The 19,849-nt window shown below is 33.1% G+C and overlaps 1 long non-coding RNA gene across 1 annotated transcript; it reads left to right on the plus strand.

The window, feature by feature from the left end:
- Nucleotides 1-9,672: 9,672 nt before the first annotated feature.
- Nucleotides 9,673-12,678, plus strand: LOC134255702 (uncharacterized). The gene is made up of 3 exons (XR_009989610.1): nucleotides 9,673-9,798; nucleotides 11,590-11,674; nucleotides 12,594-12,678. It is a non-coding gene; the product is annotated as an uncharacterized LOC134255702 (long non-coding RNA).
- The last annotated feature ends 7,171 nt before the right edge of the window (nucleotides 12,679-19,849 follow it).

Below are 19,849 nucleotides of genomic sequence, written 5' to 3' on the forward strand. Positions count from 1 at the left end.
AAGTAGGGCAAATTCACATCATGAAATTGATTCACGTCGTCATGTAGCATATTGAAGGCATAAAGTAGTAAAAGAATTGACCACATGTGACAATTTTTTCAGATAATGTAATGAAATTCTGACATCGTATTATAGCGAATTGATATTGAGTTAAAGATAAATTCACATCATGTAATGAACTACTTAGACCAAAATAGAGAGAGTGCAGATAATGTAATAATGAGTTGAAAATATATAAAAACATTTTTACACCACGTAAAATTGTTTTGACTTAATGTCATAAAGAGCTGATATAATGCAATGGAAGATTGGCACAATGTAATTAAAGTGCGAGTTAATGCCATAAAGACTAAACATAATGTAATTGAAAGTTGACATAACGCAATAGTAGTGTGTGTAATTGTCATAAGGAGTTGACATAATGTAATGAAAGGTTGACACAATGCAATAGTAGTGTGGACTAATGTCATAAAGAGTTGACATGATATAATGGAAGGTTGACATAATGCAATAGTATTGTGGGTTAATGTCTAAAGAGTTGACGTGATATTAATGGAAGGTTGACACAATACAATAGTAGTGTGAGTAAATGTCATTAAGAGTTGACATGATGTAATGTAAGGTTGACATAATGTAATGGAAGGAGTAGCGCAATCGAATCGTTGTGTTCTGCTCTAAGGCAGTGACGGCGTTCCATAAAGATACATAAAATAGTGCATCGGTTTTTGATTTTGATGAACGGTGTTGCCATGGTTACTAAAAATAGAATTTTCTTTGAAATTTCTTTAAAACGCTACTCCTCCTACAGTTTTGGTCTGATTTCAGTATTACTTGGCACACAAGTAGACTACACTAAGATACATAAAATAGTGCATCGGTTTTTGATTTCGATGAACAGTGTTGCCATGGTTACTAAAAATAGAATTTTCTTTGAAATTCCTTTAAAACGCTACTCCTCCTACAGTTTTGATTTGATATCAATATTACTTGGCACACAAGTAGACTACACTAAGATACATAAAGTATTGCATCGGTTTTTTATTTCGGTGAACGGTGTTGCCATGGTTACTAAAAATAAAATTTTCTTTGAAATTCCTTTATAACGCTACTCCTCCTACAGTTTTGGTCTGATTTAAATATACGTAACACACAAGTAGATTACACTAAGATACATTAAATAGTGCATGGATTTGATTTCGATGAACGGTGCTAATGGTTGCTAAAAATAGAATTTTCTGTGAAATTCCTTTAAAATGCTACTCCTTCTACAGTTTTGGTCTGATTTCAATCTACGTAACACACAAGTAGACTACACTAAGATACATAAAATAGTGCATTTGTTTTTGATTTTGGTGAACGGTGTTGCCATGGTTACTAAAAATAGAATTTTCTTTGAAATTCCTTTAAAACGCTATTCCTCCTACAGTTTTGATTTGATTTCAATATTACTTGGCACACAAGTAGATTGTAAACACTAAGATAGTCCGTTGCATTGGATTTTAATTTTGAATGATGTTGCCTTGGTTACTAAAAATTGAATGTTCTTTGAAATTCCTTTAAAACGCTAGTCATCCTAGGTTTTTCGTGTGATGGCAATGGCTTCTTTTCTCATCCTTTGTTATAAGTACAAATCAGTAAAGCTACAGTCTCAGACAGAGACTTCTTGCTTGATATGTTGTGCAAAATTCAATAACAAATCGCATATCTCAAGATCTTTGTGGGCGATGCCTGTGGACAATGTTTTCTGAAAGGAAATTTAATTGAAAATTGGTGTCTTCTGCAACTTTTAAAAACCAGAAGTCTGTATCAAGTTTAAAGCTCTACTGGTTTGTACTTATAGCAAAGGAGCTAATAGAAAGAGAAAAGTCTTGAAACTTTTCAACAGCAATAAATAGAATGATCCTTAATTAAGTCTCTTTATGTTCTAAGTGCAGTCTACTTGCATGCCACATTTAAATTATAATCAGACAACCAGAAGTCTCTGTCGAGACTGAAGCTCTACTGGTTTGTACTTATAGCAAAGGAAGAGAAAAGTAGAAACTTTTCAACAACAATAAATAGAATAATGATCCTTAATTAATTTCTCTTTATGTTCTTAGTGCAGTCTACTTGCATGCAACATTTATATTATAATCAGACTAAAATTGTGTTTGGAGTAGCATTTTGAAAGTATTTCACAGAAATTTATATTTTTAGTAACCATGGCAACACCGTTCATCAAAATCAAAAATCGATAAAAAAAATTATGTATCTTAGTGTAGTCTACTTGTATGCCAAGTTATATTGAAATCAGACCAAAACTGTAGGAGGAGTAGCATTTTAAAACAATTTCACAGAAATTTCTATTTTTAGTGACCATGGCAACACTGTTCATCGAAATCAAAAACCGATACACAGAATTATGTATCTTAGTGTAGTCTACTTGTGTGCCAAGTACCGGTAATATTGAAATTAGACCAAAACTGTAGGAGGAGTAGCGTTTTGAAAAATTGTTTACAGACAGACGGACAGACAGACAGACGGACGGACGACGGACGCATTACTATCGCATAAGCTCTTCTGGTCTCTGACCAGTAGAGCTAAAAATTGTATTTGGAGTAGCATTTTGAAAGAATTTCACAGAAATGTCTATTTTTAGTAACCACGGCAACACCGTTCATCGAAATCAAAAACCGATACACAGAATTATGTATCTAGTTGTAGTCTACTTGTGTGCCAAGTTATATTGAAATCAAACTAAAACTGTACAAGGAGTAGCATTTTGAAAGAATTTCACAGAAATTTCTATTTTTAGTAACCATGGCAACATCGTTCATCGAAATCAAAAACCGATACACAGAATTATGTATCTTAGTGTAGTCTACTTGTGTGCCAAGTTCTATTGAAATCAGTCCTAACTTTAGTAGAAGTAGCATTTTGAAAGAATTTCACAGAAATTTCTATTTTTAGTAACCACGGCAACACTGTTGATCGAAATCAAAAACCGATAAACAGAATTGTGTATCTTAGTGTAGTCTACTTGTGTGCCAAGTTATATTGAAATCGGACCAAAACTGTAGGAGGAGTAGCATTTTGAAAAATTGTTTACAGACAGACAGACGGACAGACAAACAGACGGACAGACAGACGCATTACTATCGCATAAGCTCTTCTGGTCTCTGACCAGTAGAGCTAAAAATACGGGAAAATGCAATGTTTATGACGTCATTATTAGCATTTAAAACACACACTTCTGAGAAAAATGATTTGTATAATTTTTCTGCATTGAATTTCAATTAATTAAAAAGCATGACTCCAACTGAAACACTAGTTTCATTTTTTAGAAAATAACAGGGCAACATTTGTATGGAAACCATACCTTTTTCTTTGCATTAAAGAAAAGTTTAATCTTTGCTATGTTGCCATACAAGGGCATCAGTGTTTCACAAACACATCTTGGTCTTTTATGCAAATCAAACATGTTGATACCGAAATTATGGCCTGGGTGAAGGTTGTTGGTTTCTAAAGAAAAGGCCTAGTCACAAAGTTTACAAATATGAAGTATGAGGGCCCTGACTGTTCAAAAGTTACTGCCAAGGTTAACACAAATAAAAATCGCACATTATTTCATTTTCAGGTATTATGAGAAATACATAAAAGTTATATTTTTGTGTTGTCACAGTAAACTTTTCCCGTATAAATTAGGCCCCGCCCCCTTTTACAAGCATAACACTACTGCGTTTTGTTAGCTTCATTGCTGTTAACAATTTTAAAAATAAGAAAATATATTGATACAATTAATAACAATAAAAATCAATCTAAAAGTAAAATAAAAATTAAATTAAATTTGATTTGTTCAATATAATGAATAAATGTATTTACGATTTTGACTCCATACAGAGCGAGATCAGCTGCCTGAAGTTAATAGTTTCTGTGTTGTACTCCTTGAGACTCTTAGCATGTCTTCTGGTGGAATTTCATTTAATGGCTTTAACAGTCGCGTACTGATCTTCTCTTTCTTTACTTCTTTTTTTAATTTCTTTTGAAACTCCAGAAATTCATTCCAAATTTCAGTGTCCAGTTGTGCTTATTTTATTTCAAACCTGAATCGGTTAAGTGTTTTTCTCTATAAAGAAAACATTGACATATCATAGAATTATTTATGAATACATTGAATACACCTACATTATATTTGTAAACTCTTTGTTGGCCATAAGTACGTATCATTATTGTGCAATCAAACAAAGTGAAAGAATTAACTTACACTGACTGCTCCTGCAACACACAGCTGTAGCCCCTCCTTCCATTTTTGAATGGTGTCCTTCTGTGCAGGGGTCTTTTTAGTAACTGTGTCCTTGACATCGGTATAGCAAGCTTTTTCTACAGAGCATACCTAAAACAGCCAGCTCTATCTATCAGGTCAAGGTCAGTACCAAACTTTCTGACCTGGTTATGTTGGTTGGCAACATTCTCAGCCTATAAGGGTTTAAATTTGTGTTGACGATTCACATTCTCTTCTAAAACAAAGATGGATTGGGGGCTTTAGATATAATGTTTTGAAGAGCCTCTCTGGAGTTATTTCATTGAATCACCTCGAGAGTACATGACTCAAAATTGTCCTCCTTTAATTTTCCATAAGCATTTACAACCATCAGCTGAAAGTAATTCCCTGGTCTTTCTTGGAATTCTTTCTCTAGTTCCTTGACGTGCTTACTATCTGGTTCTTTCAAGAGGTTGATGAAAGAAGGTTGTCGTAGCTCTGACACAGGGAGTACCATGTAACCTAGCAAAGGAAGAAATGTATCCGTATCATTATGTTTTCAAAATGAGTTATCAACATTTTATTGCTATTTTTTTAGATTATGATATTTAAAAAAAAACTCAATATAACATTGTTAAGGCAGAAATAAGATGACGGGGCATAATTTATACATGAAAGTTTTCTGTGACCTATGCTGTGACATTACACAAAAATAGTTTTCTAAATTCAATATACAGTAAAGGAAACCATTTGGAGTTTTAAATACTTATTGCTTTGCCCCCCCCCACTAAATTTCCCCAATACATATACCATATGAAATGTTCATTGAAACGTTGGTTGCACCCCCCCCCCCCAACTTTTAGTGATGTAAGGAAAATGTATGTAAAATTGTATGTAAAAAAATTATATTTTATAAAATGGATAAAATGGTATTGAAAAATTAGATATGAGCCGCAACTTGTCCTTTAAATATGACAATTATTTTTCCGGGGTTTAATGCCACGTACCATATACCGTAAATCTGGAAATTTTTACGTCGATTTATTTTTGCGAATTTGGGTCAAAAAGCTGTTGATTTATTTCTACGCTTCAAATTTTTGCGAATTGTCACTGGTGCTTTAAATAAAAATAACTGAAGATTTTCAGATCAGGTTATCACAGGATGAAAAGCCAGGTTTCCCAAATTTGGAAACCCATGAAAACATATGGGAATCGTGACATCAGTAGTTTCCATATAGTTTCCATTTATGGAAACCACATAGTGGTTTCCACATAGATTCCCGACATGGAAACAATCAACCTGTGGTTTCCCGTAAGTTTACCAAGATAGGAAACCATGGAAACATACCCCGGTGGTTTCCACATAGATTCCCGACATGGAAACAATCAACCTGTGGTTTCCCCGTAAGTTTCCCAAGATAGGAAACCATGGAAACATGCCCCGGTGGTTTCCATGTTAGATTCCCGACATGGAAACAATCAACCTGTGGTTTCCGTTTAAGTTTCCCAAGATAGGAAACCATGTAAACATGCCTCAGTGGTTTCCATACAGATTTCCGACATGGAAGCCACCAATGTGTAGTTTTCCCCATGTTTCCCAGGCAGGGAAACTTTGAAAGTATATCTCAATGCTAAGCACCTACCTTTTTTTTACAAAAAGTTAAATATTTAATTATGTTAACATATTTTTACCAATTATAGAAATATTTCAAAAGTGTTTACATGCTGTATCAAAATAATTAACTTCAACCAGTTAAAATAACTAGATGTGTATTTCTGTGTGATTAATTTAATATTTCAGCACCGTGAACGCAATTCAATTTTAATTTAATTTTATTTAACGGAATTTTATTTAATTTAATTTAATTTTGAATTTGATTTATCACATAAGTTTTGGTAAACTCGTATAGAATGCGTGAAGTGGAATAGAAAAAAGTAAGTGCATGCAGTTATGTAGAAATCAATCATTCCCGATCCCACTTTCTTGAAGCTGTCTATGATGAATGTTCCTTTGAAAAAATGTAAGAGCTAAGGAAGGGTACATTTAATGAAATTATTTACAGAAAAGGTTTACTAAAAAGATCGATTAAAAAGTAAATAAAGAAATATGTCAAGTTACGATTACTGATTAAGGACAGGTGAAACGTTCCTCAATAAAATAATAAAAAAAATTTCCCAATATTTTGCAATTGACATTGAAGAATTATTTTTACATAATTACATGTTTTTTAGCAAGACATCAAGGTACCTTACCAGGCATTTGTGTTAGATACCAGAGGTTGGCATTTCTATATACCGGGGTAATCCGTCAGGAAAAAAATACTTCAGTTGGTTTGTCAAAATTACATTTTTAGTGTTTCAAGTTTTTAAATACAAGTTTAGAAAGTGATAAAGATTTTGTTTTAATATGAATTAATATATTAATATAAACTGGTCAGATAAGAATCATTCATCGAATTGGCGGGGGGTTGAGTATTTTACTATTAATAGTGAATATTGTTTTTTTTTAATTTATCAAATTATTATTTTTATTATTGGGGGTGGGTGGGTTTCTTTTCATTTTTTCCTTAAGCCCCCCTCCCCCCCCCCCACCAAAAGAAAAACGCTTTTGAAAAAATCACTATGGTCGGCCTGTGTAATTAGGGACACCTGTCCTCACGTGCCATTTCAGGTGGAGACACGTGCCGCGAAGACACCTGTCACTGTGTATTTTTTGTATATTCTATGTGAATTGAGACGGTTTTGTACCTAAAGGAAACAATAGGCTGTTGTCGAGCATGTACACACACAGTCTCTGACCGAAAATCCCTTTGAATTAAGATGATGATTCGTGTTTCTCTTATCATTTAAAAAAAATGTATATTCCATAAATAAAGTTAAACAAGAGAACATATTTATAAAATAACCTTCATTTAAGAAGTTCAATGAAAGAACAAACTATTTAGAATTTTTATTTCAATTTTCATTACTGATTTAAAATAAAACTATCCTCTTTAGAAATTAAATAATTTTCTATAGGTATTGAATAGATCTTAATTCTCGTCGTGTATAATTATATTAAATCAGAATGACGTTAATAGATCAATGTGAAATCAAAACTGTATTTAATATTGTTGATGGGTTTTTGTGTGAAATTTGTAATCTAACGTACCACAAAGACATTTATTAGATAAATGTTTAATATAATATAATTCATCACAAAAAACTTTTTTTTCTTTCCTTTTTTGTTTAAATATGTACGCAGATCCCCGTGTAGTAAACGCCTGCACATGAAATTACAATTTCTAAATGTATGTCACTTTAAAATTTTCAGCCATTTTTTTTCTCCAAAGGCCATTGCTTTAATAAAGAAAAGTCTATAATATTTTGCATGATTTTGTTTTCCTTAAGAACAATGGCTTTTAAAGTAGTACATGCTAAGGCAATCTATTAAAAGAATTATATAATTAACAAGGTACTTGTAAAATTTTCCATTCCGGGGCTTATTGGACATTTTTTTCAAAAATTATATTTATTACTCTTATTCATCACGTGTACAATATGAAAAAATCGTCAAAACCCTAAAACAATCGCTCCACAAAAAAAATACCCCACTATACATTATAAGGGAGAAAGGTTTGAAATTTCCCTCAGTAAAAGCAACGGAAGTGCATAGAGAATGTATGATAAAACCCGAGAGAGATTATTACGTCATCCAAAACTCTCTCGGACGTTATCCTGATAAGTGTATTTCCGTCGCGATTACCTAGAGAAATTTCAACTTCTGACTGGAAAACTGTTTAAAGATAGATTCTTACGAGATGCAGAGTTAATCCGAAAGCATGCACGAAGACAGAAATATATGCAGAGACGATGTGAATCGACATTTTAGGTTGAAATAAAATAAATACATGTTTATAAAGTGGAGGTACAACGTAAACAAACCGGAGTGGCATACCTTTCTCCCTTATAATGTATAGTGGGGTTTTTTTTTTTGTGGAACGATTGTTTTGGGGTTTTGGCGATTTTTTTCATATTGTACACATGATGAATAAGAGTTATAAATATAATTTTTGAAAAAAAAATTCTAATAAGCCCTGGGATTGAATATCGGGGGGGGGGGGGGGGTATCTGTACAAGTACCTGTGATTAATTCATTGTATAATTGTCACAATTGTATTTTTGTTCAGTTTTTGTTGATTTCATTCTATAAAGGTATGAAGTTTGTCAATACTTCAACAAACATTTCTTTATCTATGTTGTGCACTACTTTATTTTTATTCGCCGACATGCTAGTTGACTCTTTTTGAAAAAAAACTTGGGTGACTAATAGACTGAATCTCCAGGCCTGTAGGAAAGTAATTTCCGTTCAGAGTAATAAACTAACCGGGATTTTATTTTTACTAACATACCTTACCAGATTTCTTAACGAAAAAAAAACATTAAGAAATACAGGGCGGGACCAGCTAAAGCTGTATGCATAAGTACAGTACGTCCTGCACATCAACGAGTATAGATGACTTTCGACATAATCTTTCCCATGACTTCACTTATACCAATCACGACTAAAATACTGAATTAAAATACTGTTATATTTTCCTGCCTTTGATAAGATGTTAGTTTTGTTCCACCTAGAGATATAACTCTCCTAAGAAAAAGGTTTTCAACATTCTGATTCATTTAACAATTTTACGTGTTAAAATGATGTGGGTTAAAATTGTGGGAAATTTTAGCTAAAGGCCAAGAAGTTTAAAGTACAATGTACATGTAGCAATTAGAGAAAAGTCTAGCAGGTCCACCAGTAATATTGATACGGGCGCAAAATCTAATTAAACCCCAAAAAGGAGGGAGTTCAATTAGTAATTTAATCCCCCCAAAAAAACCACAACAATTTATTAGCAATGAATTATTAATCACCGAACTTTTCAATCATCACTATTGAAATAAAAAAAACTGTTCTTGATAATCATATTATAATTGTAGCTCATTTTCATGCCTTTTATGATTCCTGTGGAAAGTTCACAATAAAAAAAATGTGCTTTTAAAAATTTAACATCTTTTGGTGTGACATTATAAATTCATAATCATACATGTAACAGTTAAAAGAAGCGGGGGAAAGGGGGGGGGTTACTTTCAGCAAGGACGGCCACTACCAACAACCAAGCCCCGAAACCCATATCCCGAAGGCAAATAAGTTGAGGTGTCAAGCAAGAAACAATTTTTTTCTGCATCATGTATGTAACCGCTTTTTTCTAAATATACAGTACTAGGCCTTCACATCATATCGGCAAAAATATTTAGGAGCCCCATTTTTTATTCCATGAAAAGCGGAAAACTTAATTAAATTCTAATATTAAGATCTCAAAATCACACTTGAAAACAGTTTATATTTCCCATCCTGCATCGCTCTCTGGGCGCTTTATTTCATTGGTCAATTTCCCAAGGCGCCATTTTTGGAGGATCGAGAAGGACGAAGAAGAAGGTGTAAGCAGCTGGTAAATGTGAAAAGTTAAGATGGTTTCACCACCCAGTGTCTTTAAGACTGTGATAAATGCAATGGCCAACGATGAAGGATTAGTGTACGTATACATTTGTTAACTTTTTACGGTAAATAGTTGTAATATTTGGCAACAACAAATCTTCACTATCGGAGGCAACTTTTGTTCTGACGCCATTTTGAAAAGTTGGATACCTAAGTTTTAAATTGTTGAGTGTATATATTGCAGAGATAAAGAGAGAGAGAAAAAAATTTGAGACAGTGATATATAGCATAACTTTGATTATGGAGGCCCCAAAGGCACCGTGCATGTGCATGCTGTATGTTGTAAAATGGCAACGTTTCGCTTTTTATCAAGTTTATTAAAAAAATGTATGTTCTCTCTCTATATATAAATGAATACTTTTCGGAATGAAAAAAAATATTTTTAACCCCGCTCAAATTATCCGGATGATAATAGTTACACCGAGCATGGTTTCGTAGTTAAATTCAGACTGTAGAACATCCGGTTTGAATACATGTGATTTCTGACTTTTCGGATAGCCAACTCTTGTTTTTTGGAACTTACGACTTATATCAAGGTATAAATTAAATATTTTTGGTTCAAAACTTTGATAAAAGCATCGACATTTTTACAATCTCAGCTTATCCGATTATTCATGAAGGATATCCTCATCAGAACAGTAGGAATAGATTGCATAACCCTTAATCATATGCAGGGTCTGTCGATGATATGGAGGAAAAACATACATAAAAAGTGAATGTAGGTGAAAGCCTGTCCACTTTTCTGAAGAAATTAGGTTTGTTTTATTGTTTATTGAAATAGTTTACTGCTCAAAAGATTTTTTTTTGTAATGTCTAACCTGTTGAGATGAAGATTTAAAAAAAAAAAGCCTAATAGTTAATTAATATTGATAGTATGTCAAGAAATGCAAATGAATCATCAGCATGAATTAACAGTTTTTTCACAATTATTGACCTGAGTAGGTCAATGTATAGCAAATAATGCACAATAAAACTGTACATACATGTACACGGTATTGTCTTACTGAACAGATTTAGCTGTCATTGGGTCAAAATTGCAAATAATAACATGCTTCTTATATCTGTATATACAAGTAACTCTTGATGGCTTGAACTTCAATTTCTCAGAAGTTCTTGATCACTTGAAGTGAGTCTTAGGTCCCGATTTTTTTCCTATATAACTAAGCAGATTTGCTCTTGATTTCTCGAACTCCTGATCTCTGAAACCCTTGATCCCTTGAAGTCAAAATGCAGTCCCGCTGTGCTATGAATTTTACCCTTGATACCTCGAAGTGGCTGTGTGATACCAAGTTATAATGTTCAAACTTTTGCCATAACTGTATATCTGTGTGTCTGTCTGAGTGTCTGTCGTCAACTTAAACCTTCACCATAACTTTAGAACTATAGTGGCTTCATATTTAGTATGCATACTTCACTAATGAAGTGCTTTCAAATGGCAACAAGGACAATGATTATGTGATCTTGACTGTGACCTGTATGCTAAAAAAAATTGCATTTTCAAACTTTGTTGCTGTGTTTCACAAGCGCATCTTGTTTTTAGCTCTACTGGTCGGAGACCAGGAAGAGCTTATGCGATAGTAATGCGTCCGGCCGTCTGTCTGTCTGTCCGTCTGTCTGCAAACACTACTCCTCCTTAAATTTTAGTCTGATTTCAATATAACTTGGCACACAAGTAGACTATACATAATTCTGTGCATCAGTCTTTAGAGCTACAGTCTCGACAGAGACCTCTGGTTATTTTTTCTTCCATCACGGTTGTTGCTAATGCTATTACATAATTAGTTTAAATTAGAATGCAATAGTACCTGGACATAATTTATCATTTCAGAGAGAAGAAAACTGTGTGACGTTAAAAGAAAACCAGTGAGATAAAATCATAGAAAATGTATGATGATTCAGGATGTGGTCATTTGGTAAGTGGTAATTCATTCATGATTAGTATGTATATGACAATTGCCTGGAAAAAAAAAGATTCTAAATTTTATTTAAATACTGAACTGTGGTTTATCAGCTGTGAGCTACAAGAAGTTTTATGTAAAAGCTAGGGTTGAAACAATTTACCCCCTCCATGTTATGTGTGTATTGCTATGATTGACATACAATCAGTTCTCTAATACATACACTTCAATAAAACTTTGTCATCTTGAACCTGAATTGAAAAGGAAAAAAACTGAGCTCTCTCCAAAAAATTGAATGAAAAAAAGGAAATGCTTATTAACTGATTTCTTGCTGGTCAGTATTTTGATTACTTAAAGGAAGCTCTAAAAACTGCACACTAAAGAGTTTACTTTAATATAGGTAGTTTTATGAAGTTAGAGTGATCTGCCCTTAGATTAAGATTATGAAAAATGTTATTTTACAGTCAGTTAGATTATTTTTGATAGATTAAATTATTTTTAGCATTATTCAAAATTAGAAAAATAGGAAATTAGTTATTTTCATAAATTTTTCCAGTGTAAGTAAACAGCAATGATTTCTGCTTACAGATAGTCCATTGTCTTTGAAAATTTCTTGGGGAAATGAGGCACATACCATATGTTTTAAATGCATAAAAAAGGCTCATGCATATATTTTATATGAAATATGATAGATATTTTTTCTCTCCAATGGAATAATTTCTGATATTCAATGAAATTATTTGAAGTATTAAATTTTGGTAAATTTTCATTAATTTTTTAGAGTTTCCTTTATTTTATAGATATATTCAATGAAATTATATTGAAGTATTAAATTTTGGTAAATTTTATGATACTAAAAGGTTATATGGATGAACAAACAGCATGCGTGTATGACAATCAGGGCTTAAATTTTTAATGTCTCTTAATTTTTCAGTGACATTAAAACAGGAATTGTCATCACCAATAGACGAATTTCACATTCCTAAGAGTTTTCTCCAATTGCCGGCGTATCGCTCATTTTTCCCACTTTGTCCTTTTGTAAGTTACTTGTTAATATATTTTCAATCTTCAAAAAATATTGGACAATCACGATCTGTATCTGTATTGCCAGAGTATGGGGGCAACATGAAAATTATAATGAATATGTTCATACAGATTTTATTTCTAAGATATTGTCCCTCAACGTTGATACGGTTAAAGAGGGAAAACAGAGTCTTAAGCCGGTTGACCCCAGATCGACCCTGCGAAGGGGAATAACTTTTGTAAATGTGAAACTTCAAAGTCCTTTATGGTATATCATATAGATCTAAAACTGACTGAATTTTGATCAGCCAATTCATGAACATGGTGAATGGATGTAAATAATGTTGGTCAATATATGTAAAAAAAAAAAAAAAAATTAAATTACTTGTTAATATATACATTTGTGTTATCTCTCCCATTGAAGTTTATAAACTTATTGTTTATTTCTTAATAAACTGAGCATACATGCAATACCGGTATAAGATTACTCATAAGATACATGTATACTTAAACCATGATAAAATCATATGTGTCCAATGCAGCATATGATAAATCATTAACATACAAGTACATGTGTATATATACTGTAATATATATATATATTGCATTATTTTTAAGATCCTGTTCTGTGGATACCCTAACAAGTGCTCCACCCATCACTCCATTACCTTGAGAAATTTTTAGGTCAAAGGTCAGATTGGAACCATCTGATATCTTTAAATCTAGTGTCCACAGGCACCCCCCCTGGTGTAATCTAGCTTTTGTGTAATGGGGTGTAGGGTCTGCAATGATCTTCAACCAATTTAAAGGTCGAATATCTAAATTAAAAAAAAAATCTCTCCCACAATATTTTTGTTATTATAAAAAGGGTATGTTTTCTCTCAAACTAATCAAACTTAAAGCAGGGTTCTTAGTATGAGATACATGTAGTAATATATTCTCAATGACATACTAAGGCTGAAAACATTATTTATATTATGTTATTTTTTTTCACTTATCATAAAGCATTAAATATTAAAGAGATAGATTAAATGCTGAAATCATATGTATAATGGTCATGGAAAGTAATTATTGATATTTGTACATGTATATTAAAGGACATTGACTGATCTTTCAGATTTCTAAGTTATATTCAAGCATTATAATTCTGACATCATATAATAATTTTGTATGAATATTGCAGATCATAGGTGATGTGAAGAAAACCAGGAAACTGATGTTGAAAGAAGTACTTAATGACCCTTATGAATGGACTTAAATGTGAAAGACTGTTCCATTGTTTATCTAAGATATATGAATTTATTTAATATTTTGATATCATTGAAAAATTCAGTTACAGTTTTTGTACATCAAATGAATTATTAAACATATAAAATGATAATGCTTTTTTCTTTTACATGTAATAAATTTTTTTGATAGATTTTTAAAAGAATGCACATTATTTCACATTGCTTCCTTTAGAAAAGTTGGGGAATCTTGAAGTTTCCCAGTAATTTCCACCATGAATGGGACTCCAGATAATTCCACCAAGTTTCCGCCGCACAGAAAGTGCTACACAAGTTCCATATAGTTTCCTAGTCAAGGAAACTTCAGGAATCATAAGGTTTCACGAGCTTCCATGTAGTTTCCCATAAAAGAAAACCTTAAGATTCCATCAAATTTCCATTCCACGGAAACCACTACGCTCATATTCCATATGGTTTCCTGAGTCGAGGAAACTTTAGGAATCGTGAGGTTTCCCGAGCTTCTATGTAGTTTCTAATATAAGGAAACCTGAAGATTCCATCAAGTTTCCATTTCACGGAAACCACTACGCTCCGATTCCATATGGTTTCCTGAGTCAAGGAAACTTTAGGAATCGTGAGGTTTCCCGAGCTTCCATGTAGTTTCCCGTATAAGGAAACCTGAACAAAATCAATTATAACAAACATTTTAGAGGTTGTGTATGCCGTTTGACCTAAAGTATAATCCAAATGAAGAAAAAATATAACTTATTTTCTCAACGTTTCTTTTATTCTCACCTAAAATTTACACGCGGCGTTTACATTTGGAACTTTCTAGTAAATGCTGTGAGTTATCGCTCGTGTTGATACGCGGTTAGATAAAATGACAGTTCTCTTTTTATTGGCAAATTAATTGATGAAAATAATTAAAAAGGGGCATACCGCCTCAGTGCGTGTCAAATCATCTGACGATATTGCATATAATGAGGGCAATTTACACGCACGGGTAATTAACTTGTAGTTATATGGTAGACTAGTGTTTACAAACAGGTTTCTTTTAAAAATGACCAGTGCTTACCGACGCCTATTCACTGAGTAAAAAATAGACAAGAGTCCTCAGAAAAAAAATCTTCACATGTTGATTTATTTTTAAGAAAAATATTTTTGCGAATGCAATGCACGCGCAAATTTGCTAAAAATTTATCTACAGTAAAAATTTCCAGATTTACGGTATAGCAATTTAATACTGAAGTCTATATAAGTTTGCAGCATTTTTCACGAAGTGGAGATAGTCTTGGATTTGGAAACAATTATATTTAAACTTTATTTTTAAACTTGGTCATGCCCCTGCAATATTGAAATTTGTTGACGACCTCAACGAATGATATGGAGATAATGAACGATATTCAAAACTATCAAAGTCCATAAAAAATTCAAAATATGAGAAAAGCAAACACAGACCTCTAAAATATCAGAGGTGGGATAAGGTGCGATGAGGAATGAGCATCCCCAGCCGTGTGATCCCACTCCTAGACGAAAATAGTGCAGATAATTTTTAATAGTCTAGGAACACCAAAATATAAATACATATCATTCAGGCACAAATTCAATTAAAACAATATTATTATATTAAGCTAAAATACTGCAATATTACTTTTAAAACTATTTGTCTTTTTCAAAATAACTAAACTTTGCTCAAATTGTACATGTAAATTAGGCTTCAACTAACTATATTAAGGAAATTACAAGGAGAAAGTCATTGAGGAAGCACAGCGAGACCCAAATCGTCAGCTTAATTACCGAAAGTTACTGCAGAAGCTGGCTGTTGATTGCTTACCCGAAGCAGACGTTGAAAAGAATATAGAAAACGTAATCAATGAATGGATGATGAGATCTAGTGACAATCTGAAATTCAGTCATCTGTTACAAACCATGGAAGACACTGGATTCTTAAAAGCAAAGGGTAATGTTTGAAATACATTGTTAATTTTGCAATACATGTATGAACAGATTGTTACTTCTTAAGAAAAAAATATATATTTGTAGAAGAGCTTTCAACTTTCTTCAACAAGAACTTAATGTGTGTCATTTTGGGTCGCATGCGAGAGGAGGAGGGCTTCAAATATTTCCTCAAAATTGATGTCCCGTTCTACAGCAAGGAAGACGATATTGCGATACTGGAATTTGAAGATTCGCACACGAGTAAGTCCAAAGCAATAATAATAAAATAATGATGGCTCCTTATTCAAAGATGCAAAATGACCTTTTTCCCATTATAGGCTATCAGCCTATAAATCTTCATATTTCACATATTTCACGTAAAATGAGGACCCCATAGAATAATGATCCCCTGTTAAGTAAAGATGATTAAATTTGAAAATTTAAGGAGGCAAAATAAAAATAATAAAATCAAGAGACTTGTTGGCCAAAATGCGCACTTGAACTAAATTGGGGATAAATTGATGATATGTTGATCTTATTACAAAATACACCTATTGCAATTTTTACAATGACTAACAATCTAAGGGAGTAGGGGTCCTAAAAAAATCATCGAATCCAAACGGCAAGGAGGAGATTTTTCTTTGATATTGCAAAATCACAATGAAAGAAAAAAAATAATTGTTTTATTTTATGATTTAAAAAATAACTTGATATAAACTAATTTAGAATACATGTCAAGTTTGCTGTTTACATTTTCTCAATTTCAAGCCAAAAACAATGAGAAAAAAGACTAAACTTAAGCATAACCAGTATTTAATATTTCATTTGAAATCCTTTTTTTTTCTTGCAATGTAGAACAGATAAAGGTTTAGGCATAGCATTTAATGAAAAAAACACTCTTCGAAGGCCCCTTGAAAGTATTCCTCACCAAACGCAACCAAGCTCAACTACTTCAAACACACCAGAGGATCTTGAAGACTACCTTCTCTCACAACAGCAACTAAAATTAAACTTGCTGTGCAACGACGATATCATTCAAGATATAATTTAGCAGCTGTTCGAGACTTTTTTTTAGAACTTCGCGTATGATGTACTTTGTGGTGAAAAAAACCGCGATGTTTCATCCGGAGACTTGTTTTCTGAAACTTTGTTTATGTTGTACTTGAAACGAAAAAATTGGCATGTGTCATTTACAAACACTTACTTTGTAACACCTTGTTTATTTTGTACATGTACTTTGATAAAAAGTGTATCCTTTATTACTCCATTAGTTATGAAATGTATATATAAGTATTTTCTGTTTGTATTTATATGTCCAGTGCATATTATGTTTGCCATGTCTTCCGTCTATCCATCTTTCCGTCTGTTCTTTTATTTTGTATTTTGCTTTTGAATTTAAAGGATTCTTATCACGCCGCTTTATTTTTCGATATAACAATGATTTTATATGCGATTAAAACCAGTCATTAAATTTTCTTTACCAAAAATGTATATATTCCTTGTTTTTGCAATTCAAAATTCTCAATATGCATATTTTCATCGAGATTTCACGCGCCATTGCTGTGACGTCATAGGGTCAATCTGGTCAACCGAGAAGGCGAGAAAGCACTTATTGATTGATTCTACACCTTCAACGTCCCTCTCCAGAATATTTCACGGATAGGAGACGTCATCATTGCCGGTGAAGCGCTGCAAATTTAGGCCTATGCTCGGCACTTATGGCCTTTGGAGCACGGAGGGATCTTTATCTTGCTACACCTGCTGTGACACGGGGCTTCGGTTTATACGGTCTCGTCCGAAGGACAGCCCCATTGGTCGCATTTTACTACAAGCAAGGGGGGTATGAGGACTTATTCTGACCCGGATCCACACGGGGCAAAAACACCTTGTGTTTACATAATCGGTCAATTAGACCCTTTAGCAAACATATTAGTGATAAGTGCACTTTTAACTGTTGAAATGGTGTATTGTGCTCCTTATGGGTGTTACAACGTGCATAAGAAGGGGTGTGGAGAGATTTTTTTACCTTCAAGAAGGAGATGGGTGGAGAGAAAACGATAATTTTTGCAGGCGCAAGGGGTTTGCGCCAAAACCAAACCATCCTTTATGTTCAGACCACTTCTCCAAAAATCAAATTCTGAGGGATCCTGTCAATTTGGAACAGTTTGGTTATGCTGGGGCTCGGATTCGACTGAAAGAAGACGTCCCTCTTCCCCATCTCTAGTAAAAATGCCAACATCTCCTAAACCTTCCCCACAGACCTCGAGGGGCCTACATGAAGCACCAGAAGGCTGATGTAAGTAAATTACTCTATACTTTAGGACCTAAAATTGGATATGTGCACAACACTTAGTAGTGAGGCTCCCGAGAACCACTGACTTTTACAGTTGACTGTTTCCTTGGACATTTAAACATTCACATCTATGGAGGTACAGAATTGATAATGCCAAAGAAAACCTTTCTAGTGGTCAGGGTAATGATGTTAGGGGCACTTGTATGAGAAGGACTGGGTTTTTGTCGTTCTCTTCAAGGATAACTTAACTGTGCTTTGAAGTAGCCCATTATTTTCGTTGAATTAAATGTTGAGTTATTATTATATCATAAAAGAGCTTCCCATACACTCTCCTAGTGTGAGAGTAACTCATAAATGTAAAAGTCAGCGCTTCTCGTAAAGTTGAGTAGGCCATTATTATAATTTTATTTTGGACAACTTTTATAATTTGGAAATAACTTTTCATTCACGAATTCTCTGTATTTCATAACATATGCAGCACTCAACCAGTATATTTGTAATTTATTTTTTTTAACATGTTACTTGTTGCAATTCCGCCACGTCATTTTTTTTTAAATACTGTATTCAAATTAGGGGGGGCGTCGAGAAAATTGTGAACTATAACACTCTACTTCCTACATAAAATTATAGTTTAGAAACATACTGCATGATTGGGATGGGGTAGGGGGTGGGTGGCGGTTTCTGTTCCTGAGCGACGGCTGTTTTGATTAACATAAAAAAATATAAGTAGTCTGTTATTTTAGAGAAAAATTATCAAAATTTGTTAAGGTATATTCAACCAAATGGAGGATTACACTATTCAGAAATAAAATAAATCATCCTTGCTTAAAACAGGCCCAGGGGTAAGGTCTTCGCCAAAGGGTAAATTATGTTTCATATATGTTTAAATGATTTAGATGTTTTTCTATTCAGTATATATCCTCTTGTATTTCTTTTCCTAAATGTATCTGTCACCATATTTAAACATGGTCTGCTTCATCACTTAAATTAAAGGATTTAATTGAATTTAAATAAGAATTAGATTTGATATATACCAGTAGGATTGCTTAAATGTGAGAATTTGAATAAAATGTCCATGTAAAAATATAATGTAAATTCATCCTCGGGTGACATGCGTATAAGTATCTCACACATCTTCTGGAAGGGAATTCCTTGGTAGAAATAGTTTGTAAAATCCTCTCCGTGAGATGTTCTTGAAAATCTTGGCCCCATCACACAGGTAAGACGTAAGAAACGTTTTCCATTTTCCAACTTTTTATCATATTTGGAATGTGACAGGACACACTCCTATATGTCCTTTGCTTTTTCTTCTAGTAGAACCTATCTGATATCTATGATATTTTCAAATAAATTTATTAAATACTCTTTGAAAAGGTTACTGAGGCTTGACTTTGAAAGAGATTTAAAAATGATGGGATTAAGAATTAACATAAAAAAACGTAAATGAAGGTATTTACCGTTACCTGATTTCGTCGAATTTGAGATGGGCGCGGGATCCAATAGCGCTCTAGAGTTTTCATCATTAATATCAAAGGCTTGAAGATTCTTGACAGGCAAATTACAATCTGGCGTACGTTTTGGAGATAGATGATATAATCTATGCAATTAGTTTTTAACTATGTTAACCGATGTAACATAACATTCTGTTTGTAATCTCCCACCATTTTTTGGATTGGATAGAGAGCTACCAAAAATGAACAAAAGGACCTG

The sequence above is a fragment of the Saccostrea cucullata genome, unplaced genomic scaffold, assembly GCF_032062105.1.
Source record: "Saccostrea cucullata isolate Sc308-1 unplaced genomic scaffold, CSIRO_AGI_Scuc_v1 ctg3421, whole genome shotgun sequence".
Taxonomy (NCBI): domain Eukaryota; kingdom Metazoa; phylum Mollusca; class Bivalvia; order Ostreida; family Ostreidae; genus Saccostrea; species Saccostrea cuccullata.